The 21,219-nt window shown below is 43.1% G+C and overlaps 1 protein-coding gene across 1 annotated transcript in view; it reads left to right on the forward strand.

Moving 5' to 3' along the window:
• LOC132250821 (protein NYNRIN-like) overlaps window positions 1-21,219 on the forward strand; it is a 98,421-nt gene that overhangs the window by 53,195 nt on the left and 24,007 nt on the right. Inside the window, exon 5 of the mRNA XM_059728412.1 lies at window positions 5,253-5,352. The gene's annotated coding sequence lies outside the window, so the exon portion shown is untranslated. The remainder of the gene's footprint in view (window positions 1-5,252; window positions 5,353-21,219) is intronic.

The raw sequence follows: 21,219 nt of genomic DNA on the forward strand, positions 1-21,219 counted from the left end.
TAATGTTTACTTCTGCATTTTGAGAGGTTTGTATGCAGACAATAGTCTCTGTGGAGCACAAGGTCCCTGACTTCTAGTCCCCACCTGGCAGAAGCCTGCCTCTGAAAAGAAGAGTAAAAGGAAAGTATGAGTTTGCAATAATAATAACTCATTCATTTTTCTTATGATTTTTCTTATCCATAAGTGTAAATGTACTTTGCAAAAGATGTCAGTAGCTTTTATTCCCCATTAAAGAAGCTGAGAAACAAGGAGTGGAATGACTTCATCAGGGTTACCCAGCTGGCCAGTGGCAGAACTGGGAACACAAACCAGGCATTCTTAGATTCATAGTTTGTGAGGCTGGAAGGAACCTTAGAATATCATCGGGTCCAGCCCCCTGCACCAGGCAGGTAAGACTGTCCATTCTCCTCTTGAAGATTTCCAGGGTAGGCGATTGCACCACCTCTGAAGAGAGCTTATTCCACAGTCTGGACACCTTAGTCATTAAGTTGTTTTTCCTAATGTTGAGCCTGAAACGGACTTGTAGGTGTTTGTGACCATTATTCCCATCTTTCCCCAAGGGCGCCCTGGTGAAAAGTTGTTCACCGAGCCCTTGATGTACGCCTCTGATGTAGCACTAAGATGCTACCAAGTCCCTTCTCAGCCTTCTTTTTTTCAGGCTGAGAAGTCCCAGATCCCTTAGCCCTTCCTCATATGGCTTGCCGCACAAGTCTCTGATCATGTGGGTGGCCCTTCTCCGGACTCTCTCAAGCTTTACCGTGTCTTTGTTAAAGTGTGGTGCCCAGAACTGGATGCAGTACTCCAGCTGTGGACTCATCAATGGTGACTAGAGTGGAAGAATCACTGCTTTGGTTTTGCCGGAGATGCATCAATTGATGCATGCCAGGGTATTGTTAGACTGGCTGGCTACAGTGTCCCTGTGCTGGCTGATGTTCATACTGTGGTCTATTTTTACCCCCGGGTTCCTTTCATTTGTAGTGCTGGTCAGGTAGGCATTGTCAAGCCTGTAGGTGTGCAGGGGATTGTTCGTCCCCAAATGGAGTACTTTATATTTCTTGATATTTAACTTCATCTGTTTCCAGTCTGCCCAACTTGCAAGCCTGTCTAGGTCTGCTTGTATTTGCAGCCTATCTTCAAGCATGACCACGCTTCCCCATAACTTGGTATCGTCCATGAAGTTGGCCAGTGAGCTCTTCATCCCCACATCCAAATCATTGATGAAGATGTTGAATAGCACTGAACCAAGCACCAACCCCTGTGGGACACCACTGGCCATTTCCTGTCAAGATGACACAGATCCATTCATTAAAACACTCTGGGTCCTACACTACAGCCAGTTTCCTACCCACCTGACTGTCTCACAGTTAAGCCCACAGTTTTCCAATTTTCTTGCAAGAACATCTTGGGATACCAGATCAAAAGCTTTTTGGAAGTCGAGGTATATAATGTCAACCTCCACTCTTATTTTGATTCTAGTCCAGTCCTCTATCCACCTTTTCTGTACCATTTTCTATGCAAACTATATTCAGATTAGTAGCTTGAAAGTCATGATTCAAATCTCTATCCTTGGAGGTTTTTAAAGCCTGGATCAACGAAGCTCTGGCTGGAATGATCTAGTTGGGGATGGTCCTGCTTTGAACAGGGGGTTGGACTAGATGACCTCTTGAGGTCCCTTCCAACCCTCATTTTCTATGATTCTATGAAATAATATACAAGTGAAGGCACTAATCAATGTCCTTTATAGATTAACAATTAGTGTTTGTAACAGGGAACCCTTGCCCCTGTGACTAAGAAGGTGGGGGAGGATAGGAAACCTGGGGCTAGGAAGGGCAGCAAGGACTAGCTGCATAGGTGCAGCTAATGAGGCAATTAGCTGCACCTGGTTCCTGGGTGCAGGAGATCTGGTCACATATCTGGAAAAAGCCCAGTCTCTGACCATACAAGAGGGAGTTTGTCCCTGCATGCAGCAGGCAAATGAGCTCCCAGCAGAGAAGAGCTTCTGGAATCAGGCAGGCCAGTTACCTACCCAAAAGAGGTGACTCTAAGGAAGTATGGCCTCTGGGCAAAGTTAACCCTGAGTGAGGGAGACTTTTTGTTTTTTGAAGCAGCTTGCTTGTGTTTATGTTCTGCTTTGAACTTGAGACTGGAGGACTAGATTCTGGCTACAGGGGTAGAGGAGGTCACAAGTAGGGGTGCCTGGGTGCACCTGGCCCCAAATGGGATGAATCTATATGGGAAGGAAGAGCTGACCAGCACAGGCACCAGCAAGGCTACCACCAGCCCCAAGGACTGCCTCCCCAACAAACCAAGATAACATCAAAATATTGGTAGGCAAGAGACTTAAGGTTCAGTCGGATCCAGGAAAGAGCTGGCAGGTGGGTTGAACTACAGGTGGGGACTAGGGGCTGAGTTGGCAGCCCCTGCCCCCCCAAAGTTGCTACAGTGTTACTGCCTAGAATCATATCAGGCAATGTTAATAGGGTTTATTTCAATAATGGATACAATGTTTTTTTCTGCATCAACAGTTAGCCTTTTAAAAATTAAAATAAATATAACAACAGTATTGACAATACAATATTTCTTAGACTACATGGTATTATAAAACTTTGCCTTATGGTTTTTCATATATAGCAAAGTGTTACAAACTAGGTTTTTAGATTCCTTATCCTGAGAATTAATCGTTACTAAATAATTGAATTTTTGATCCGACAAATTCCTGTCTTTATCATTGGGCACTGTTTAAGTGGATACTGAAAGTTTTCTGCTAAAATTGCAGACAGGCAACGAGTGGTGGTATGATTCATAGAAAATGGTGAAAAGTGCAGTCAGGCAGTTTCATCATGAAGAAGCCCTATACTGTATAGTATTAAACATGAATATATTGTATTATGGTTCAAATATATTTTACCAATATTTATAATCAGATAAATATAGTATTTTGGATATGGACTGTATTTGGATTTGGATATGGACTTTATTTTGGATATGGACTGTCACATGCTGGCAGTCATAAAAGGGTACTCAAACCCGGTTAGACGAACAGTAGTAAATGCATTTAAGGTTCAGTTCTACATGAAATGAGCATTCCAGCTCAAGACAGACAGACACATATATTAAGATCTTTAAACTCCATCCTGTTAGAAAAACACTTTCAAATTTTAGTGTTCCTTTAGCGTGCAGACATGCAACTGCTCCCCAGCAAAAGTATCACCATGAAACACTTCAGAATTACACATGCTTCATCCAGGATTATTTTTGTTATGGTTCAGGCAACCTATAGGGCTATAACACTGTGTGTCAACTGTGTACTCAATTTTTACAGCACTTTAAAGTTGTTTAAAGCACTATAAATGTTATATCCATGCCCTTGATTATTTCCTTGGACCAGGACCAGAGCAATAGCTTCCAGATGCAACCTCCTGGCCCTTGAAGAAATGTTTATTGCTAGTTTTGGGCCAGGTAGTTTCAAAAGCTGGGTGGATATAACCCTTATTATGAATTAATTGGAATAGTGTTTCATATGCATAAGCAAACATACACACCACACACAGTACTAGAAGATTGTATTTCTATAAGGTTCAACTGAAGTTTCTATTGTCTTATTTTCAAGGGGATGTAAACACTAGGAAGATTTCTTTAACTTAGGGATTTCAAGCTAATTTGTCTCTACAGGCCAGATCTAGACTGTAGGAGTCCTCATGGGCGAGATCGAAACTGTATAACTTCTGGTCAGCCACAAAATCCACATCCAGATTTGAAACGTGTATCTTCTTGCTGTGGCTACTGGAGTTGCTGTGTCAGCATTAGCAGCCCAAGAATTAATATGACTGAACAATAACCCCTGCCCTGTTGCTATGCCTGCTGGATCCCTGGCAGCAGAGTTAACTCTTTCACTACCGATGCTGACACAGAAGCTTATTCACCTACTGGAAGTCACAATGAGAAATCCGGCACAACTCTGGGGCTATAAATTTGACACCCCTGCTCTAACCAATTTGAATGCATTTGTTTTTTTCCAGTTTCTTAAAAATTGCTATAAAGCAATGCCTCAGGGTCCAGTAGTATTGAAATGTTATTAATAAGATATGTGACAAGGATTTCTTTTGTTGGACCAACTGTCTAGATGGGATAGAATCAGATAAGTTTTCAAATACCGGACATTCTTCATCACATATGGGCATTCAACAAAAGATATCACTACCTCTTGCCTAGTTCCTGAACTATCACAATAATAATATATTAACACAGAATAAAATATTAACACAGAATCCTGAAATTGGACCATATATTAGACTTGCAGCACCTCTCTAACCCCAAACCAGCCAAGTTCTTCAATAAATCATGTCTGGGATTTGGAAGGCCTGGACTTTCTTGTAGACTTTGAAGATCCCCATAGCTGAGGGTATATATGTGCACTACAGTTCAAGATGTGACTGCAACTAATGTAGATATTTAAATTGCATGCTTTCAGTGATGACTGCAGTATAGCTTGGACACCACTGAGCTCACTATGGGTTAACTGCCAACCCTTTGCACAACTTCTTGGGTATATGTTTTAATGCATGCTAAGCTACATGCAGCTACAGCAACACTTTTATTTGGACTCCAGCCAGCTAATTTAAAGCTACTTAAGGTTTATCTACATGAATGATAATTAGACCTTGACTGGGAGCATTTACATGTTCTATACATGCATTTATGTACCGTTGCTACTGTGCGTTAAATTTAGTAGGTCTAATATAAGGTACTACATAAATATGCAGTAGCCAGTGCTAATGCAAAGTAACAACAGCACACCATCTTTTTGTGATGCTTAACGTGCAGTATCCTAATTCTTCCGTGCATTAGTGCATTACCACGGTTTTTGCCATGATGTGCTAATGTGCAGTAGAATTAGTCTATTGCGCATTAAGCGTCTCATCTAGATGCAACACAGAAGTACAGATTATCTGTGAGTTCTAGTGGTTGAATGAGGGAAAATATCTTATAAATTCGTTTTCTGATTAAGCATGTGTGTGACATGAAAAATAAAAATTATTTCAGATCTTATTTCAAACATACATTGATTTTTGCTATTCTGGAAGGTTTGAGGGATGGGGGAAGTGACAACTATTGTTCTTTCAAGCAGGTAAAATATAAATGTTCAAAATATGAAGTCATTTCTGTTTATGTAGAGTAAGTTATTTTAATGGTATTTAACATAGCAAATACCTTACTTCACTGATATGAAATAATATTTTTCAATCAAACAGATTTCATTAAAAAGAACAATCAGTCACTGCTTCAAAGAGGCTGCTCTGCTTTCTCATCTCAACACCCAGTACTAATTATAACATGGAATACAATGAAAAGGTACTGAGATAATTCATACTTAATTACTACATAAGTAATTATTTCATAATACTGAGTTTCCTTACAGAGTTTTCTGTGACTGTGAAGGAGAAAGTATAGTGATTTGGAGAGATCCAAGGAATGAAGTAAGAGCTGATTTGGATAGAGGAAAAACAAAACAACTGTTTCCCATGTGGAGGACTGAATCCAAATTGAAATATATTTATTTATTGGAGACTCAAACATTTGGGTACCTATTTTTTCACTTCTGTTCCCATGTCATATTCAGAACTGCTTAAAACACTGCAGCTGATGAAGGGACACTCATCAAACCATAGTATTTTGAATACTAGTAAATCATAGTGACTGCACAAAATAATTAATTAAACATGTCAAATAATATGGATTTCATTTTCAAATGGAGGGATTCACAGACTTTTGATACAACTCATCTTCATTTGTTTAAAAAAAATGGTGATGAGGGACTAGTCATGTTGTGTGGTTTCTGTTCCTAGTTGGATGACATGGATGGATGATTTGTGAATACTGAATAACAGCAAGCTTGTGCGGTGAATTTTTGAAACACCTGTAATTTAAGAATTTTCTCATAAAAGCTGACATGTTTCTGAATGTTCATAAATAATGTATTTGTATGGCCACAAAAATAGTAGCAAATGAGACGTTGCTTGTTTGTGACTATAGTTTCAATATGTTTTCATTATTTAACCAGCTCTGCCTGGTATTCTGAAAGTTTCTTTATGTAGGCCTGGCCAGGACCCAAAGGTGCAATGAAATACATTTGTCACGCACTGAGGCATAAGCAGTCTCACTGGTAGGGCTGTGCAAAGTTTTGGTCCCTGATTCAATTTGGTGGAGATTCAGCCTGATTTGGTAGCTAAATCTCCAAATCTGATTTGAATCAGAGAAACCTTTAATCTCTCTGAATTGAATCAGAACTCTCTGAATTGATTCGGAGAGATTTGGAAATATTCAGATATTTGGACATAGACACAGCTTTAAATGTTTTTCTACGTACCTCTAGGTAGCAAGCAGCTCATGAGTGCTGTGATGCTGGGGTGCATTGAGTGTCCCACAGAAATGTGAAGGGCTCCCCAGTGCGCTCAGCAGCAGACCTGAAAGTGGACCAGAAGCACGTCCTGTCCACTTCTTGGTGTGCTGGGGAGTATGCTGGAGGGCCCTCCGTGTTTCCCCAGCTTAGTGACTGGTGCCTCCTGGGTCGGGGGGGCACCTAGGGTCCCCCATGGCCTATTGATGAGCTGGGGGGGGCATGGAGGGCCCCCCGCAGCGTGCTCCCTGGCAGACCCAGAAGTTGACTGGAATTACTTCTGGTCCACTTCTGGGTTCACCTCTGAGCACACTCGGGGGGGGGGGGGGGGTTCCATGCACCCTAGCATCACAGCATTCACAAGCTGCACCTGGTACCTCAAGGTATGTAGAAAAAACATTTAAAGCTGTGTTTATGTCTGAATTGCTGATTCTCTGAATCAGCATTGAATCTTCAGGTTCAGACTTGGCCGAATCAAATCAGGGACAGTAATCCGAATCAAAGAATTGAATCACTGTTCCTGATCTGGGGAAAATCCAAATTTAATAGGGCCTGCTTTGCACACCCCTACTTGACTGGTGGTTCTCAGAAGCCATTAGCCAAAGGTTCAAGGGATAGCCAGGTCCAAGCCAGATGGTTAGAGTTCAAGCCAAGGCTGAAACATTAGACAAAGCAAGGCCAGGGAGCAAACTGGGTCAGGTACCTGTGAAGACCAAGTTTCAACAATCAAAGACATGAGGCAGAGGCAGAAGTCAAAGTCTAAGAACAGTCAGCAATGGATGATCAGATTTTGAAACAAGGAACCAATGGGGCAGTCCAAGGGTGGCAAGAGTCTTACTGCCCAGAAAGTTTAATCTGGCAGCAGGAAGCCTTATAGGTGGGAGGATCAAATCAGGGGCTGGGAGCCCTGGGCAAATCAGAGGCTGGTGGTTGTAGACCTTTCTCTGGTAAAACTCCTTTCCTTGCCATTCTGCCTTCCTCTGTGAGTTGTAGCCTGGTGGAGGACCAAGCTGTGTCAAATCTGGGAGCCTATAGGTTGGGGGGTTAGGAGCAGGTCCTGACAATATTTCACAAAATAGCCTCTTCTCCCAAGATTTGCAGGCCAAGGCCTTGCCTTGATTTCGCATTTTGCTGAGTGATGCTGAAAGAAGAATGTAGACTACTATATATATATATATATATATATATATATATACACACACACACACACACACACTAATCACTGTTGAAAATAGCCATGTTGTGGAGAATAGATAGGGTGTGGTCAAGGAAACAGGCATTCAAGCACAATCCACTGAACATACATAGTAGGAACACAGGATTTATCCAAACTGACAGAAACCTAAGTCCCTAATCCTAGCAAGGGAAGTGTAGCAGGTTCAGGGTATTGCTAGCTCAAACAGTCTCTCAACGTCCTTTTATTGTCTCACAGCCTCTGTTAATTGTCCATATTCTTCCAGGGCAAGCTTCCTCCCAGCAGAAGTCAATCAATACCAGCGCTTCACAATCTCTGATGGGCTTACAGTTTCTGGCTGACCTCAGGAGGAAGGCACTCTAGCCAGAGTCCTTGGGCACTGCTGTGCTGCCCTGTAGCCCTCTTTCCTTCACTTTCAGTCTCTTAAGTTCTCCATTCTCAGTTTCTGGCTCTGGCTTTCAGCTTCAGGTTTTCAGTTCTCACAGCTTTTGGCTCTCAGTCTTCCAGCTGTCTGCCTGTATCAGCTCTCTGGCTCTCAGCTCTTGATTATCTGCCCGAATTTGGCTCCTCTTCCTCCCCTGGCTCCTTCCCCAGGGTCCCTCTGGTTCCTTCTGGAAGTTTCTTTGGCTTTCCCTCCCTGGGATGCATTTGACTTTTGGCTATAGCTGCTTATCACCCCCATATGGTTTAGTCCTTCTGAGCAGTCTGTTATTAGGATTAGCACTCACAGCCGGGCTGGAGACTCTGCAGCCTGAAAACTGCACCTAAGCCCTTTGAGCTGGCAATGCTACACTACATCTAGTCCCCATGGAGGATTCTTCTTTCTAGGGGAAATTCGGAAGTGAACATGTAAATAAGGGGAAAAGAGAATGAACCTACTGTTGGTAGAAATGAAACTAGGAACTGACCTCATTTTTCTATGGATTAGTTGTGCCTGTGTTTGTGCTAGAAGAGAAAAGTTCTGAGATTGGTATGCACACTTCCCTTCCAGTTAGGGTTTAGTGAGCAGCTGAATGCAGTGCTACTTTTCTGCCACCGATTCAATGATGCAGTCCCAGGACAACTGTTCAGATGCACATCATAATGTCCCAGGGCAAACTGTTAGCACTTCTTATGCCATGATTTTTTTAAAGATTTGTCCCGGAGTAATGGACATGGACACCTGAATGATTGTACTTTGTCCTAAGATAAATTGGTTTCTCCCAGCACAAATGCAAGGTCTGTTTGTAGCCTAAGATCCATTTATTTTAGCAAGCTTCAGTTGTTGAAAAGACAACAAAAATTGGGAAAATATCTAAAGGAATTAGGATTGTTTGCATGCTGTGGCCCAACATACTGAAGTTAGTGAGAGTCTTTCCTATCTTTCCTAGGACCGAATCTGATCTCCATCCAGTATTTCTGGAGTGTAACATTGCCTTTGAAAGACAATATATGATCATTTCTGTAGCATTATTGACCTCAAGTGTTCAAATATCAGTCGTGCCACAAAAATAATTACCTTGGTTCATGTTTTGGGGTTTTTCTTTGTGACCATGAGGGCTATAAACATATCTGTTTAATGAAGGTTGACTTTCTCACATAAACAGTTTATTCTAGGAGTTTTGGAGCTTTAAGAAAAACATCAAGATTAATGACAAAAGCACAAAATCTGGAAATAGGATAACTGTAGAGCAAGGGGCAAGCAAAATATGGCCTGTGGGCCAGATCTGACTGGCCAGGCCATTCTATTCAGACTACAGGGTCCATAAAAATTTTAGAAAATTCATTTTAGAAAATTAGTACTTCCAGGGTAAGGGGAGGTACTTCTAGTGGAAAAGGTCAGGGGTTGGGGGCAGGACTTCTGGTCCCAATATGGTCAATGGGAAGTGGGAACACTGTCAAGGGGTGGGGATACCCATGCGACCCTTAGCAGCTCCCCAAAAGTCGGAAAGTGGCCTTCTGCCCGAAATAATTGCCCACCCTTGCTTGTAGGGTCAGGCATCTACAAACTCAAAAGAAAAAGCTGATCTAATTTTTTTTTTAAAGCAAACAAACAAATTTTAGGCCATAAATGTGACATTTTTATTCCTGACTACAGCCTGATGGCATTGACCTCAATGAAGACTAAAATAGCTCATTCTTAAAACAATGTTCTGAGTGCCTTGAAGGCTAGGAAAAGTGTTTAGACTCATTGGCATCATTCAACTCATCCTTTTGATAATTTTTTTGTGCTAAAATGCACCCCACCCCATCTGCTTGTTTTCCATCCACCATTAAGAATTCCACGTGTGATTTGTTCACTGTTGCACTGCTAATGTTGATAGCTAGCCTTGGAGAGTTAAGAGGGTGCTGTATACTTTTTGGCTGTATGCTGGTATAAAGATGAGTTATAATCTTGCCTTAAATAATACCCACTTTTGTGTGTTCCAAGTTAAATAGAATAAAGGTTTGCCTGGCTGCAGCTGGGCATGCTTTTCTTTTGCTCATTCAAGTGAGAAACTTCACTTAAATATCTAAGTTTTATGTTTAATTTTACATTAATCTTAGGTCAGAATATTACTCAAACTTTCGAAAAAAGTTGCTAATATAGTTATGACAACCAGCTGGCTGAAAGAGTACTGTAGCTGCTACTTACACCATCCAGAAAGAAAGTCCATCATGATAATGAGGTGTTTGCTCAGCAGAGCAGTAAATGTGTCCAGGAAAATTTAGTTTATGGTTGCCAAACTTTAATAAGTTTTTAGATCTATTAAAGTTAAATTAGACTGTACAGTCTAAATCTTCTTCAGCCATGAATAAGAATGATGTGATTCTATTCTGTATATTGAACTTGCATTAGTTATGATACCCTACTTAGTCATTAGTTACTAGGGCTCTAAAGTCATATGGCACAATTGTAATCACTTGCACCTGAGGTCTGTAGATGTCTTAAGTGCGCTGGTAGTCACTGTGAATCTGATATTCAGTTCTAGTATGGCCCCTTTTTGCCATTCTAAAAGTGTAAAGGGCCTTAGAGATGATGCAAATGACTCCTGAGAACATTCCCCCATGTAAGGGTCCCTTCAGCATCCAGAAACCTAGCTCATCAAGGCTCTTCTGTCCCTAGGGTACAGGTGGTGGTGGAAGGAAGCTAAGGGCATGGCTGGAGCACATGAAGCTGTTGGATCAGGGACTATTCCTAGTTATCCCCATAATTTAAGGCCACTGACAGATGTTAAAAAAAGGCACAGTGTGATCTAATGCATGATCCTAACAATCATGTCTCCTAGCATTCCACACATGTATGGCATGACACCTTATTTCAGCAGAAGGAGACATATCAGCTTCTCAAAGTCAAAGCTTAAAGGAGAATCCAGGAAATAAATAATCAGTGATGGCAAGATAAAGCCAAGGAGATCCACCTCTCTGCTGACAAACATGACATGCATAGCTTTTTCCAGGCAGTGGAAGCCATCTACAGCCCAACTTCCCATGATCCTACTTTCCTGAGATCACAGGATGGCCTGATGCTCCTCAAAGGCAGTGAATCTATTCAAGCTAGATGGAAAGAGCACTCTGAAGCACTCTTGAAGCATGAGTTCACTGTGATGGATACCACCATTGAGTCCATCCCCCAACACCCTAAAAGGGGATCCCTTTCCAACCCTCCTATCCTAGAAGCAGTCTGGTGTGCCATCAAGGAAACCAGGAATGAAAAGGCTACTGGACCAGATGGAATGCCAGCTGAAATCTACAAGGCTGGCAGCAAGGAACCAGTTTCAAGACTCCATTATCTTTTTCTCCAAATTTGAAACAGTGAAGAGACTCCTGGAGACCTGAAGAATACCAATATCAAGGCTATATTTAAGAAGGGAGATAAGTCTGTGTGCAGGGATCTATTGAGGTATCACCCTCCTTTCCACAGCAATGAAAATACTCACCCACATCCTCTTGAACCATCTTCTATTTCTTGTTGAGGAAGTCCTGCCAGAATATTAATGTGGTTTCAGGCCATCTTGTCGGTCAGTTGATGTGATCTGTGTTGCCTACTAGATCCAAGAAAAATGTTGGGAACAACATCAGGACCTGTACATGGCCTTCATCGACCTTACTAAGGCCTTTGATTCCATAACTTGTAAAGCGTTGAGGAAAGTAACGGCCATATTTGGATGTCTTGAAAAGTACATTGAGGTCCTGAGGCTTCTCTGTGACCAGATAATTGTGACTAGCAAGTTTGTAGGAGATAGGAAACAGATCCACTTGTCATTCAAACTAGGGTCAAGCAAGGATGAATCATCACTCCAAGTCTGCTTTCCATTTTTTTTTTGGCAGTTATCATGGTTCTCATTAAGAACAGTCTTCCTTCCAGAACTGACATTCAATACTGAACAGATGGAGGGATCTTCAACCTGCAATGTTTTTTGTCAAAGACCAAAGTATTCAAAACAATCATCCTTGACTTTCAATATATTGATGATTTCCATCCCTGTGCACAATGAGGAAAAACTTCAGACCATGCTGGTTCTGTTTGGAGAAGCCTACCAAGCTTTACAGGAGGTCTTTCTCTCAACATTGAGAAGACTGAACATTGAAAAGATTCTCAACATTGACAAGACTGGTGTTGTATCAGCCTGCTGTAGGCCATGAATGTAAGCCTGTTCCCCAAATCACCATTGAGGGAAAGAACCTGGAGGTAGTTGAGCACTTCCCTTACTTTGGTATCCACCTCTCTCAGAGTGAACATTGAGAGGATCCAGTGTACAAGTGACTGTTTTGGTAAATTGCTTTGGCACGTTATTCATCAAAATTTACAGAAAGATGCCAAGATCCAGATCTACAATTCAGTCAACATCCCCACTCTCCTCTACAGAAGTGAAACACAGGTGACCTACCATCATCCTCTCAGGAGCCTGGTATGGTATCATTAACAATGCCTCCAGAAAATCCTTCATGTTAAATGGGAAATGGCTTCAGCAATGATGTTGGCTACTGTTACCAGCATTGAGTGAGTGATCCTCAAGCGCCAACTTCTCTAGACCGGACCTTGTGTGTGGATGCCTGCCCCTGACTCCCAAAACAAGTGCTTTGCTCCCAGCTTAGTAACAGCCTAAGATCTTGCAGTGGCTGGATGAAATGCTACAAGGATACATTGAAGATATACCTAATGAAAATGGATGACGACATCAAGAGTTGGGAGGAGCTTGCTGTCAACTGACCCCAATTGCACTGCAACCTCAATCAAGCAGCAACCTGTTTTGAGGTAAAGTGTGTTGCTCTTGAAACAGAGAAGAGAGAGCTTTGGAAAGAAAGAAAGAAAGAGGCCTAGGTACCTGGAGAAAACACAATGGCCCCTTTCCACTGCAAGGAGATTTTCTCCTTGGTAGTTCACTCACCCCAGCTGGGACTTGAACTCAGATCTCCCACATATTAGGCAGAAACTCTGCCACACAGCTACCAGTGTAAGAGAGAAGAAAGAAAGAAAGAAAGACTTTTGACTTTTAAGAGACCTTTATTCCCCGAAGGGTGATGACTCGGAGCCAGTAAAAAACATGTACAAGGATGCCCGAAGCTCTGGGCCTCATGGACAAGGCCTGGGCTCATGGCCTGCAAGGCCTGCCCGTACACGCTAGACAAAAAAAAAACCAACCAACACAACGAACATAAGGACTATTTACAGTATTTACAGTTCTGCCAGCAGGGACACCCATGGAGGCCTCCGGGGTCGACCCGCACGAACAAAAGTCCAGGGCCTCGGCCCGCTTGACGCGTCTCTGCGGCTTGAGCAGCCGGTGGCATCACAGAACGAGGATCAGGCGTCCCGCCTCGACCCGGCACAGCACCCCCTCGAGGGCCCAGCGCTCCTCAAAGGCGGGCACCGTCCGCCGGAGGACAGCGTGCTCAAACTCGAGCGAGAGGCGGGCCCGCACCAGCAGGCGGAAGAGCTGCAGGGCGTCGACCATCCCGGTGCCGCTGACCTGGTTTCGCCGGCTCTTCAGGGTGGCCATCTTGGCCTGGCCCAGCAGGAAGTTGGCCAGGCTGACCGTGGCCCGCTCGGCTGCCCAGTATGGAAAGGAGTGGACGTAGGCGTCTTTGGAGAAGTCTCGGCCCAGTACCCGAAGCAGTGCGCCCAGGGCGGCAAAGAGAGGCTGCAGCCGGGGGCAGTCGAGGAAGGCGTGGAAAATGTCCTCGTCCAGCACCCCCGGGCAGAAGGGGCAGGCCGCCAAGGCCGCTGGGTCCAAGTGACGCACAAAGGTGCCGGTGGCCAGGATGCCGTGCACGAGCCGCCACTGCAGGTCGCTGGTCTTCTTGGCGATGGGCACCTTATACAGTGTGCGCCACGCCGGGGTCCCGGGCCGCGCCAGGCTCCGCCGCCATGCGGTGTCAGGGCGGCCGGCGAGCACCTGGGCATGCCGGGTGCGCACCACCCACATGTAGAGGCCCTTGCGGGGCAGGGTGCCAAAAGGGCAGCCCGTATTGCTGCTGGGGGGCACCGGGAGCCTGAGCAGCGTGTTGGGCCGCTCGGCCAGCTCGCTGGGTACCGCTGGGATGACGGGTAGCGGTGGGAAGGTGTCTTCTGCGGCGTCTGCGGTGGGGAGGGGCCGGTGAGTCTGGAGATGGGCTTCCAGGGCGGTCGCTGCCTCCGTCGGGAGGGCGGCCCTAACGGCCCGCAGAAGCCGCCCCACGGTGCGGACGGAGCGCATCGCCAGCCGGGCAGCCAGGGCCTCAGGTGACAGCCAGTCCGACCGAGCGGGGTCCAGGAGGTGCTCCAGGCGGGTGGAGCGCGCCTCGACGAGAGCTGCCGTGAGGCTGGCAGAGGCCAGGCTCGGCACGATCCGGTGCAGGGCCGGGTTGTGGACCAAGGGCTCTCGAAGGAGCTGCGGGAACCGCAGGTGCCTGGCCTGGGGACAGAGATGGAAGGCCGCCCGCCAGGCCCGCACCACGCTGCGGTAGAACGGGGGAAGGACCGCCCCGTTCAGGAAGGTGAGGTCCAGTTGAAACAGCTCCCGGTCAAAGCCGAGGCCCCCCACTCGCCGCAGGAATCGGCACGCCAGCTGTCGCCACGGGAGGTGGCCCAGGCTGCGGAAGAAACTTGCAACTTTTGTGGCTGGATCTGTGGCTCACGGAATTGGACTTTTAAGTCACCTCAGGACCCATCAATGAAGCATGGTAGAAATCATCCTTGAATTGAGGGACTGCCAACAACAAAAACAAGGTAACGTGGACTTAAGGCTGAAAAGTTGCCCTGGAGTCACCCCTTTGTGGCTAGGAACTCTAGTCTTTCAGGCAAAGACTCCCTGCCATGCAGACTTTTTTTATTTAACTCAACAATTCCTTACAGGTGTTGTAATAAATAAAACCATTTCTGGTATATTTTCAATGTAGAGCAGAGGGCACTTTATAAATTACTTCAATCATTACTAATACTGTTAAATAAAAACAAAACAAAGATAACAAAACCTTTTATTGTGAATTTAGTTTACCATTGCTCCTTTCCCCCCCTCTTTCTTTTAAATGATAACAGTTAGAATAAATATATCTTACACATTTCTGAAGCCAGACTAATGGACTCTAAGGAACTATTGGGAGCTGTTGTGTTTTTAGACATTTTTTAAACTAGTCTTGTATATGATAAAAGGCTGGAAAGCCACTTTTTTATGGGCACTTTTACACATTCTCTGAGGGTGGGAGGGCTGGTGCTGTAACTAAAGCAGCTCCAAGAGCCAGTCTAATGAAAGCGCTGCCACATCTCATATATCAGCATCCTCATGCTTAAAAATCATGGTGGAGGCACTTGAACTAAAGCTTATTTGATGAGCTTTAGTTCAAATACCCCCGCCACCATTTTTAAGCTGGGGATGCTGATACATGAGATGTGGGAGGCTGCTGAAGCATGGTAATATACTCCAACAGACTCGATTTAATCGGATACCCAGGGGTCAAGAAATACCCCTGCACTGCTCCCTTGCAGTGCAAAGAACAGTTGAATGTATGGTATGTGTTGCCGCAGATGTGTTTGCAGTACCACATACCACATGGCTGCACTCCTCTGGACACGACCTGTATGTCACACGTCAGGTTTTACCTTAAATTGCACTCTGTAGCATGGTATCATAAGCTTCCATAATTTCCCGAACAAGTATATACAATATAGAAATAAACAAATACTGCTTCTAAGTGCCTCTCTGCAAATCAGCCTGTGCACTGAGGACCAACACTGGATTTTCATTCCATTTGCATGTAGCCACTATTATAAAAGTTTGGAAGGTCAGATAGGCCCTCACTTATACCAGAGCAAACACTATTGTTCCTTCAGTGACCATATGTCTTCAGAGGTAACTCTGGCACCACAAAAGCAAAAATACTTGTTGTGGGTGTCAGCTGTGTTAAAACAGAATAACCTCCCACATTTATGGAATACCTGAACATTGGATGTGTTCTTCTCTTGATATAATTTTATTGTGCTCAGGTTTTCTGTTGAGCTGTTTTATTACTATTGCCTGGGGAGAGATCTGAAACACTTATAGAGCATTGGAGTATGCTGTGGGCAGAACTGTAGGCAATATAAAGGTGGAAATCAATGCAAAATGACTTTTCTCTTATGTTCATATTTCCGAGATTTTAAAGGTTTAGGTGGGTGGAGTGTGTTATACTTCAATCTTCAATGCATAGGTTTTGTCATCTAATTAAAATATAAATGTGATAGACTGGAGTTACTTTGCAGCTGCTTTTACAATGAACTCCAATATTGAATCACTATTATTGGTACATACCTTAGAATATTGGAAAAATACTTTTCCATATATAGCAAATCCAGGTTTTTTTTAATATCTCCATAATTGACCCCAAGATTAGCTAATGGGTTGTAAAATGTCATTAAATGAAAAATTCAAGTAATCATGTGTTTAAAGGCTCCTGAAACCAGCATGTTCAAGTTTACCACTCTGAATTTTCAGAATGGTCAAATCATCACTGCCATTGCTTTGACTATTGCAGATTTAAGCACCTAACCAGTGTGAAACAGGATCATATTTAGATGCTTGAAAAAAGAGGTAATGCAAAAGGTGGATGGAGTCTCCTCCCACTTGCTGTTTTTTGTGACTGAGTCTTAAGACTGAGATGATGGTGTGTTCCAAAAGTAGGTGCATTAACACCAAGGTTGAATAGAATCACAGGTGCCTAAACCCATGTAGTATGCTTGCAGGTGGGCCTTGTAGACAAGCAGGAAAAAATCTAATGTAGAGTTTCTCTTTGATATGCTGACTGGGAAAATGAAACAAGAAATGGTAGTATCAGTTGGTTGAAAGGGCCAGAGATAACTGGGGCTGGTACTGCTTCCATTTAAGCATTTTACTCTCGATTGCAAAAGGCGACATTTTATTTCCCAGTGAACACACCTCTGGTCAGGAATAACAGAAGGAACCTGAACTACCTCAAGAACATCGATAAGAGAGGAATAAACCAACCCCATCCTTACTCTGTTTATTTCATGGGTTGGTTTTTAGCCATTTTTTGTTATTTCTCACCCTGCGTCTCTGGAGAACTGCAGCTTAAATTGAACTGACTATATTATCTTTAGAAATCCCTTGAAAGGAGACATAAAATAAATTCAGGTGTCATAGGCACAGCGAGACATAAAGGAGATATTAGAGATGAAAAACTGGTGTCCTTTGTGCAATCCTGAATGCCATGGAAATAATCAGTATGCCTGATAAAGTGTATAAGCAAGAAAGGAAATGAAACACAGAGCCATTCAACATGATGGACCTTTCCCAAAATCTCCGGTTACTGGATACATTGACAGGGTATATTTAGCAAAATAAATTAGAAAACAACTATTGCATAGAAGCCTATAAGTGTCTTCAGGAAAGTCTAGATTAAATGTTTTTGGGAGGGGAAGGAGCAGGGCAGGTGCCTGATGCTAGATTTACCTATATTATTTTTCTTCAATATATATTACTTTGAACTATTTAATTCTACTATATTATACCAACATTAACCTGTTTACATTGCTACAGTTATATGACAGTTCTTACCTGATTGAGTTAAATGCCTTGAGATATAATGTATCATTTAATAAAGTCAAACATAGCAAATCTTTGTCAGAGCTGCAAAAATCTGAAAAGATTTGCATGTCATAATTGTTTGTGAATATTAAAACAGAGCTACCACACAGCTACATATGTTATTGGCCACAGTTTGGAATTGCAGTTTCAAGGAGAGAAGAATAAAGAAATACGATTAATTTTACTGTCTTCTGCATATATAATGTTCAGCTTTGCTTAATATTTTTCAGTTTCTGTGTGAGGATTTAGCTGAGTGATTTCCATGAATTTTTGTGAATCATTCATCTAAATCTCCTCGCAACTTATTTATTTAGCTTTTTATTTACCTTTCAGCTCCTTAAGCTCTCTGGAATGCTGGGTCAAATCCAGATAGGGTCAGTTGAGTCTTTCATGCTTACAAAACAGATTAAATAGAAACCCATGCAATTTATTTCTTAACATTAGGTATATGCTTAAGCATCTGGCTAAAGTGGAGACCCCAAAAAATGCACAAATAGGAAATCTGATTGTGCAAAACTCAGACGAACTCCACACAGAACTCTGCTCTTTTCTGTCCATTCAATGAAAATGAGTGATGAATTAGATGAATCAGATGACATAGCATTTCAGTTGTAGATGAAGGAATGATATCTGATATTGGTCAACTAGAAGCAGCCCACAGAAAGTGGGGAAAAGTTTTCTTTAAAAGCCTCAAACTCTGTTTAAATCTAGTTACACACATGCTGAAGCCTCATCTAACAAAATCTTTTGCATGAGTACACAATTGTCACTGAAAAACTGCTATGGGGTTAAGTGGGTGGTACAGGCATAAGCAAGATTCTGCATGACTAAGTGGCTAAAGTGGTCGGAAATGCAGAGTGCAACTGTACAAACAGAACTGTGAACCATAGCTAACTGCTTAATATTGTAACTGTATTACAATATTGTAACATTAAATTCCAGTAGGAACTTAAATGTTGAGGCCAGTAACCCCATTGAATTAACAGGAGAGGGGACCTCAGGTAGAGCAAATAGAATTCTATGTTGCAGATTTTTGTATAGATAGCTTAATTTCCATTTAAACACATTGGGTACATCTACATGAAACATTTACTGTGGAGCTGCCTAATTAGATCTACAGAAAAATCTATGCATCTACATGTGTGGACCTATTAAGTCACAGTAAACTATAAAAACACCACTATAAGTTAGCATTTTTAAATACAAGTAGTATCCTGTTATTTACTGTGCAGCAATGCATATGTAGATGTTGATGGGGTTGGCTGTGGCACGAGGCTGCTTCAGTGAGGGGGTCCCTGCTGACTAGCCCCACACTAAAGTATCCTCATGCTCCAGTTAGCCCCACCGTATCACACTGAGTCAGGTTGGAGCAGCCTCAGGCCCTGTGACCCCTTGGGCCCTCTGCCAGCTAGGGCTGCTCCTATGCAATTCAACATGCTGTGGTCCTGGGCACCCTTGTAAGAGTGGGACCTGGGAGCAATAAAATCTGGTGAATTATGCATCAAAGTTTATTACTGTGTCCTAATATCAAGTGTAGATGCACTTTTTCTGGTACTAATGGAAAAGAAGACTATGTTGATTAAGTTGATGGGCTGAAAAATACAGAAAAAAATTAGATTCTGGCTTTCAGCACACGATGAAGGTGAATTATTGCACCACAGATCTTTTTTAAAGGACTATGGAATGACAGTGAGGCAGTGAAGAAGCTCTTCTCCAGTGTCATCGCATCTTCAAAATGTTACCTAGTGGAATTTTTCCAGGTGGTGAATGACCTAGTTAATCCAGCTAGTGTCTGCCTGGACTCTGAATCTCCTTCAGTCTTCTGTGGTGAGACTGCCACTCTGCAGACAAAATTGACCATTTCTGGTACAGCTTGGCAACCATAGCTGTTGCTGCAGAGTCAACATTTTGGGTCTTGTCCTGTTTCTATGAATCATTTTAAATTACTATTGTCCACTCATGCAGAGGATATGATTGAGGGAATAAGGGTGATCAGCTATGCACTAGGTCCATGCCAATCCAGGTTTGTAGAGGCCAGTAGGAGAGACTGGGGCCATTGCTGATGGGAATTGTCAAGCCCGTCCTTCAGAAAGGTGGGGTACCACATGCTCTTAAGGCTGGAATTGTCTGGCCCCTGCTCAAGAAACCATCATTTGATACTGACTCCCCAGCCAAATGCCCTATCTCCAACCTCCTCTTTTTTGGGGGTTGGTCACTGAATGGGTGGTTGCCCAACAGCTCCAAATCCATCTGGATACCATCTGTTTCCTAGACCCTTGCTATTCTGGCTTTCAACCTGGGTATAGCACAGAGACTGCACTTGTGGCCTTGGTCAATAATCAACACCTAGACATTGACACGGTAAATTGCACCCTCCTGTATTACTAGAACTTTCAGCAGCCTTTGATGCAGTTGCCCAGAAGTGCTTATAAAGTGTTTACATGAGCTGATATTTGCAGGTTCTGCTCTTTCTTAGCAAGGTGATCCCAGGGGGTGATGATAAATTAGTGCTCATCTCCTCATGTGATTCCCTTTGAATCCCCTAGGACTCCATCTTGTTGTCCCTCCTGTTCAACCTGTATATGAGGTCATTAGGCAAGATTGTGTGGAGGTTTGGAGTGAGGTGTCATTATTATACTGAAGACTCCCAACACTACTTCTGTTTCTTATATGACCCTTAGCTCTGGAACTCCTTCTGTCTTGAGGCCTGGCAGAGCCCAAGCCTAGATGCCCTTCAGAAGCACCACAAGACTTTCCTATTTGGGCAAACATGTAAGCTAAGTACACAGTCAAAAAACCCAAGGCTGAATCAATTCAATCTTTGCAGGTTAGCCTAAGCTGCATAGATTGAACTGATAAGCAAATGAATAGACATTCACTTTTTGATTCTGGAAATGCAACCACATGCCTGCAGTGGCCAAGGCCAGAATCCAGGGATGCTAGACCATGCCTCTTAGCTTGGCTGCAGCTTGGGTCAAAGCTAGCTCCCCCCCCCCCCCCCACGGTGGGGGGGTTTGCAGGGGAGGTGTTAAGCATCCTGGGATGCTGGGGACCTGTGAGTTAACTTGAATCTGGAGGGGATCTGGGACAGAAGTTCAATAAACCGGCTGAACCTAAATCCATTAAGTTTAATGCTACATTCATCCACATTTGTTTTAAACTGGTTTCAGCCATTTTAAAACCAGTTTATGTGCATTGAACTTCTGTTGTATTACAGATATGAACTGGTTTCCATTCACTTATATTGGTTTATGCATAATTTATGTTCCTAGCCTTAACAAAGAAAGCTAGGCTGAGAACTCATTTAGTAGAGTGTCTATTTTATGTTGATATTTTAGTTCCTTTAAAAGAAACAGAAATGTTTTGAGATAAAGGAGAAAACATCATCCTGACTATACGGGATTTTCTGTACTGGTATCTCAGGCAGGTATGTTCTTATATATGCACTGAAGAAGAGTAGTTCCTTTTGAGGAAGCCATGGCAAAACTAAACTGCCACCAGAACAATTTTGAAAGAGAAAAGATATTGAAGATGCACATCTTTTCTTTTATTTTTGGTCTTAGAGTTTTACTTGGACATGTGCATGTTGCTGTGGAGATAAGGGC

This window comes from Alligator mississippiensis, chromosome 5 (genome assembly GCF_030867095.1).
Source record: "Alligator mississippiensis isolate rAllMis1 chromosome 5, rAllMis1, whole genome shotgun sequence".
In the NCBI taxonomy this organism is placed as follows: domain Eukaryota; kingdom Metazoa; phylum Chordata; order Crocodylia; family Alligatoridae; genus Alligator; species Alligator mississippiensis.